The 7081-nt window shown below is 49.2% G+C and overlaps 1 long non-coding RNA gene across 1 annotated transcript in view; it reads right to left on the reverse strand.

The window, feature by feature from the left end:
* The window catches only part of LOC138283408 (uncharacterized), a 145497-nt gene extending 138929 nt beyond the window's left edge, over positions 1-6568 (reverse strand). The window contains exon 1 of the long non-coding RNA XR_011201239.1: positions 6524-6568. This is a non-coding gene — a long non-coding RNA (uncharacterized lncRNA). The remainder of the gene's footprint in view (positions 1-6523) is intronic.
* Positions 6569-7081: the final 513 nt, after the last annotated feature.

Consider the following 7081-nt stretch of genomic DNA (forward strand, 5'->3'; position numbering starts at 1 on the left):
CTCAACACCTAAAAAGTTGAGGACTGTAAACAATGGTTCAATGACCCGAAGGGGAGTCGAGACCTCATTAGAAAACGCTGCTGAGAGATCCTTTCCTCAGACGTTGCCCATGCACACCTCCTCCTTACCCCCTCCCCCCCCCCCCAGCGCCTTGAGACCCTTAAGGGTGAGTAGCACGCTCTATAAATTCTTTGATTGATTGATTGAATGCACTTGAATGTGCTGGAGATCTGGAAGGAGATGATCTGGTTGATTATAAATCTGAATAGCCTTGACGGACTGTATGGCAGCCAGAAGTTAGAAGGGCTTGTGAACCTGGTAACTATCTAAGACCATGTATGTATGTTTCTTTGTATGTAACACAAGTGTGAATGGCATATGATAGGAATGCATGACAAAACAATGTCACACCTGATATTCCCATTGCAAAATAGCAATTGCACTCCAGGCCCCCATATACCTCATATGATGCTCCAACACAATTTGGAATTTGTCTAGTGGCATACTTATACAGTGGTTGGTGTTACATATGAAAATCTGGGGGCTAAAGCTTTTCCCAGCAAGTAGCCATTATGCGTGACAACAACCAAAGAGCAATCAGACGTTTCACCTTATTCCACCTCAAGGAGTTTTTGGGCCCTGGGCAAGGTGTATTTTGGGGCTTCACTCTTAGGAACAACTTTAAATTTATAACATATTTTCAGATAGTTTAACCCCAAGTGATGGCAAACAATACTGAATTATTTATCAAACTTTCAAACTTTAGGAAATAAGTGGCATGCAAAAACAGCTGGAAGCTCAAACTGCCCAGCACCCGATACGAAATAGTACCAAAACAAAGCTTGAATAAGCATTGATAAATCAACTTCTAGTTTGGTTTAATTTTTTTCTTGCCTTGCAACAACATTAGTCTAGTGTTTAGCCACCCGGTATCTCCCATGGTTAGAAAGACAGGGTAAGGGTCATTTGGTGTATATTTAGTGGACTAGTGCGTTATATTAAAACATATGTATCCATCGCTCAAATGGGTACCTTTACTTTTTGGATATTCACTATCACAAATAAGCCTCTTTTCACAACAGATATCGCACTGCAGCAACTGAACACTGCTCTGATGTTTTCGATAGTTAAATCTGTGAAATCTGGTCTTTTCTTCTTAATTATCTTCCCTTCCCTGGCCTTACTCATCATCTCCTCTTGCTATGTGCACACTTCTCTGTCAAGAGATTGACTTCCACTCTGCTGAGTAAGTGACATCTAGGATGACGGGAGACAGGGTGAAAACAGAGAGCCAAAAAGAATGGTATAAGGAGGGAGCTAAAGTAGAAGAAGTGTGGTAGAGATGAGGTAAGTGAGGTAGAGAGAGACATCAGATATAGCGAGAAAGGTGAGGGAGTCAGAAAAAGATGCATAGAGGTAGAAAGAGGAAGAGGTAGCCAGAGGGTTACCGAGGTAGAAAGAGGAAGAAGTAAATGCAGAAAGAGAGAGAGGGCGATGCACCTGGATGAGGTCGAGAGATTGGTATGGCAGAAAGCGAGGTGTGTGTTTAAGAGAGGTGGAGGCAGAGAGATGTACAGTATACAGGCGGTGAAGTGAGAGTGAGAGGTGTATAGAGGGATGCAAGACAGCAATAGAGCACTGAGATAGAGGGAGGGAAAACGTGAAAAGAGGTATAAAGAGACAAATTAATTAAAGAAAATATTGAAACAGAGCGAAAGCTAGAAACAGAGGGTGTGAATGGAGAACATGACATGAGATGTAGAGAGAAAAGGGGTGAAGGGATAGATAGAGATGCAGCAGAGGAGCAGATGAGGTTGATACAAGTAGAGAGAAAGGTGGAAGTAGAGAGACATGTGAAGCAGACAGGTAGAGATATGTATAAAGAGCAGGGGGAAAGTATATGCAACATGGAGGGTGAGTGGAAATAGAGAAGGGGATGATGCAGAGAGAAATGAGACAGAGAGGAAGGGAAGGTAATGGTAGAGAAACGTTTTAGACACCAAGACGGAATAAGAAAGAGTAAAGTGGTGAAAGAGGTGAGCTGGGGTTAGCAGAAGTAGAATGATGGAGAAAAGATAGAAAACACATAGTGAGATTTGTTGAGTGTTTCGGCAGACTGAGATTTGGCAATGACTTTTTTGGCCATCGTCCGTTGCTCCCTCCTGCGTGGCCACTGCTGCTGCTGCTGACAGAGCCTGCTGGCTCTGGGTTCGAGACCTGCCTCCACCCGCAGGCACCCGCCTGCGCCTCATCCCTGGTGGGCTGGTGGCCATCTGTGTCAGGTCTGTCCGCCGCCTTCTCTTTCCATCCTTTTCTGTATTTTTGCCTTTTTCTCTCTTTTTCTCTCATTTCAAACCTTTCCTGCTTTTTCTGCTAGCGCAATTTCCTGTGCTTCCCAGCTCCGTGCCGCAGCCGCCCCCATGGTCCCGCCCCCCCGCCCTCGTAGCACTTCCTGCCCTCCTGCTTCACAGCTGACCAATCTCCAACTCCCCTTCTTAAGGGTTGCCGCTGCGCAGTGAGGGAAGACCTCACTGACCTTTTTGGCCAGAGGCCGTCACTCCCTCCTGCGTGGCCACTACTGCTGCCACTGACAGAGCCTGCCGGCTCTGGGTTCGAGGCCCACCTCAACCCGCAGGCACCTGCCTGTGCCTCATCCTGGTGGCCTAGTGGTCATCTGTACCAGGTCTGTCTGCTATTGTCTCTTTCCATCCTTTTCTGTATTTTTTGCCTTTTTCTCTCTTTTCAGTCCTTTCCTGCTTTTGCTGGTAGTGCAATTTCCTGTGCTTCACTGCTCCCTGCTGCTGCTGCCCTCATGGCCCCCCGCCCTTGTAGCACTTCCTTTCCCCTCACTGCCCAGATGATCAATCCCCCCTCCCTCCCTTTCTTAAGGGTAGCTGCTCCACAACTACTGTCCATCCAGACCAGGAGGCAGCATAGCTATCGCCCACAAGACTACCCTCCGACTAACAATCAGCACACAAGAATTCTCCCCCCTCATGGAGCACCTCCACTTCCAAGTGCTCACCACCCTGAAGACCACCACCAGGGGCACCCTCATCTACAGACCCCCCAGACCACGTCCAGCTTTCAGTGACTCCATCATAGACATCATAGGCCCCCGCACTGGCCTCCAGCAACTACACACTCCTCAGAGACCTCAACTTACACTTCAACGATCTCAGCGACCACAACACCTCATTGCTACTCGAGAACCTGGACACAATTGGGCTCAAGCAACTGGTCACCTCACCATCGCACACCACCGGACACACTCTCAGCCCCATCTTCTCCGACAGCAGCAACGTCATCATCGACGACTCAACTCCGTTAAACTAGACTGACCACCACTGCAGCCACTTCTCCATCTCCGCACCTACAGCGCTCTCTTGCACAACGCGCCCCTCCTGCAGGAAATGGAAGGAGGCCCTCATCAGCATCCTCAGCAACTCGCCACACCCCAACACAATAGATGACAACACCTCAGCATGCAACCTCCAAAATTGGATCACCGGTGGTGCCGGCACCCTAGCTCCTCTCCGAACGACCCCAGGGACACACTCCTCCAAGAAAGTCAGCTGGTTCACCCCCGTAGTCCAGGAATCACAGCTCTCATGCAGGAGGCTGAGAAGAAGTGGAGGAACAGCAAATCCCAGGAAGACCTTGGAACCTTCATATCTGCCACAAGATCCCACCATGTCCTCATTAGATCCACCAGGAAAACTGCCATGCAGGACTACATCAACACCACCACACACAACACTAAAGAACTCTTCAACGTCATCAAGGAATTTGCCAAACCACAAGCCGAGACAACTAACATCCCTCCATCTCAGGATCTCTGCGACAGACTGGCCACCTTCTTCCACCGGAAGATCAAAGACATCTATGACAGCTTCCGACCCAAAGACTCTCTGAACTCACCAACAACACCCCTGCCAGGATCTACTGAACCCTCACGACTCCTGCAAGCCTGGACCCCCTTCATGATGGACAAGGCTCACTCCATTATGAGCAGCATCCACTCCAGAGCCCTTACCGACCCCTGTCCCCACTACATCTTCAGCAAGGCCAGCACTTTGATCATGCACGAACTATGCAAGGCCATCAACTGCTCCCTAAAGTCAGCAACCTTTCCCGAAAACTGGAAGCACGCCGAGATCCACCCACTTCTGAAGAAACCATAAGTCGACCCAATGGATCTGAAGAACTACCTCCCCATCTTGCTGCTGCTTTTTCCAGCTAAGGTCCCTGAGAAAGCAATCAACTCTCATCTATGCCAACACATTGAGGACAACAACATCCTGGACACCTCCCAATCAGGATTCAGAACTAACCATGGCACCAAAACCGCCCTGCTCACTGCCACAGACAACATCCGCTCACTCCTCGACCGCGGCCAAACAGCAGCCCTCAACCTACCTGATCTTTTAGCCACCTTCGATAAAGAATCTAACCACACCCTATGCACCAGACTCCACGCAGCAGGCATACACGGCAAGGCCCTTGAATGGATACACTCCTTCCTGACAGGCAGAACACAGAAAGTCAGGCTCCCGCCACACCTGTCAGAACCTACAGACATCAGCTGTGGAGTACCCCAAGGATCATTGTTGAGCCCTATGCTGTTCAACATCTACATGACTCCACTCGGCCCTATTGCCAGGAACTACGGTATGAACATCGTCTCCTATGCTGGTGACACCCAGCTGATCATCTCCCTGACCGAGAACCCCTCAACAGCCAAGAAGGGATGATGGAGAACTGCCTTAAGCTGAACTCCAACAAGATCGAGATCCTCTTCCTGGGACCTTCCTTCTCAGCCTGGGATGACTCCTGGTGGCCCTCAACACTTAGCAGGTCCCCCACCCTCACAGACGATGCACAAACCCTCAGCATCATCCTCAACTCAATGCTCACCATGACCAGACAGGTCAACTCTGTCGCCTTCGCCTGCTTCCACACACTCTGACTCCTATGGAAGATTTTCAGATGGATACCAACCGACTGCCGAAAAAATGTGACACACGCCCTAATCACGAGCAGAATTGACTACGGCAACGCCCTCTATGCCAGAACCTCCAAGAAGAACCGGAGCAAGCTGCAACAAATTCAGACCACCGCCGCCAGACTCATCGTGAACAACCACCGTGGAGAACACATCACAGAACACCTGAAATACCTCCATTGGCTCACTGTCGAGAATAGGATCAATCTCCACTCGTCCCAGCAGCCTCTCGCCAACATACCCTGAATAAAGAAGTCCACGGCTGGAGGAAGATCTTTCACCTACGTGGCAGCAAAAGTTTGGAACACCTTACCTCTTCACCTCAGACAGTCACCATTGTTGCCTCAGTTCAGGAAGGGCCTACAGACCTGGCTCCTCAACTGAACTCTGAGGACATACCCCTCAGCGCCTTGAGACCCAATGGGTGAGTAGTGCGTTCTAAAAATATTTGATTGATTGATTGACTGAGACTTCAGATAGAAAAGAGGTACAGAGAGAGGCGAGGTAGAGTGGTGAGGTACAGAGAAGGTTGAGACAGGTAGAGTGAGATGCAGTATAAACCGATGGAGAAACAGAGGCAAAAGTTAATAGAAATATGATATTCAAATAGACTTAGAATAAGAAATGAGGTTGAAAGAGAAGACGTAGACATATGCACAAACAGTGGTAAAGAGAAGAAAGGGTCATTAGAGAAATGCACAGAAAGGTGGGTTTGAGAGAGGTACATCGATATAGAAGGGAGTTGCCACAGTGAAGTAGATAGTGTTGAGACAGAGATAGGGTATACAGAGCACATAGACATGGACGGGGTAGTTAGATACAGAAGTAAATTAATGAGGTAGAAGAGGAAAGGTAAGGTGCAATAAGGAGAAAGAAGAAATGCAAAATATATTTTTAATGTAATTGTCACTTACTGCCTGAGAACACAAGTGTCAAGGCTGGGCAGCCCTGGCATGGACACAAAGCTTCTAAGAAGTGCCTTCCCAACAGTCAAATTAAAAAAGAATCTGTTCTACATGCCCGCAGTTATTATGGCAGGACTTCTGACTGTCCAGATCACTTTACCAAGGCCCCCCTGGAAGGTAGGTGCTCTGAGCAATGCCCATTTTGACCAAGCCAAGCCTCAGGGGCATACCTTCCGTTGGTGCAGCAGGTTAAGTGGCCCTGGGGCCAAGAAGCCTGAGGGGTGGATTATTGCTGAATTTGTCAGCTATGTTATGCTATGCAGATTTTAGAGCGCGCTGAAGTTCAAGCAACGGTCGAGGGGCCATTTTCTTCCTTGCACTAGGTCCTATGACGCACTAGCTACTCCGCTGCCGTGCTTTAAAATGGCTCTAGTCGAACCGTGCTTGGACTTCGGTCCAGCATTTACTGCGGTCTCCAGCTTTACTCCCAGCGGCGAGCCCAAGTGCAATACCATGCGCACGGGTGAGAGTTCAAAGGCTAGGGGCCCGGGTGGGAGATCAAGGGCTCAGGACCTGGGGTCTGTGGGAAAGAAAGCACACGGCGGTTGCCTACCAGGTGATGGGGACAGGAAGAGCTCCTCTGTTGTTTGTAATGACGTCTGGAGGAAAAGGGGACGTTTCTCAAGACCTCCTCCCAAACCTTTACAGTGGTTACTAATTGCCAAGGGTAGGCAAACATTTGCTCACAACGCACACGAAGCCTTTCAAAGCTAGGCTGTCTTCCAGGTGAACAGTCATAAACCGCCCCCCTGATGCCTTGATCTCAATCCAAAAACTCCGCAACCCAGGTCAGGGGACAAGGTCCGAGAAGAATGTGCAGGCCCGGTTTCCCTGTAGACCCCCTCCGACCCGCGGCTCTGCAACCTCAAACATCAGATCCCATGAAGTGCGACTCAACTCTAGTATGTATGTGAACAATCCCCGGGGTTCTAAACGCAGAGCTTGCGTGCAAATTTACAACTACCGAGTTCACAGGGGATGTCCACGTTCCTTATGTGATTAGAACTTCCTACTGCTGCTACTTCATGTGTGCTTGGTCTGGGCACGTGTGTGCCCGATGAATGCCCGCCTTCAGCTCCCAGATGAAGAGAGGCTTTCGTTGCCACTGTTT

This window comes from Pleurodeles waltl, chromosome 3_1 (assembly GCF_031143425.1).
Source record: "Pleurodeles waltl isolate 20211129_DDA chromosome 3_1, aPleWal1.hap1.20221129, whole genome shotgun sequence".
NCBI lineage: Eukaryota > Metazoa > Chordata > Amphibia > Caudata > Salamandridae > Pleurodeles > Pleurodeles waltl.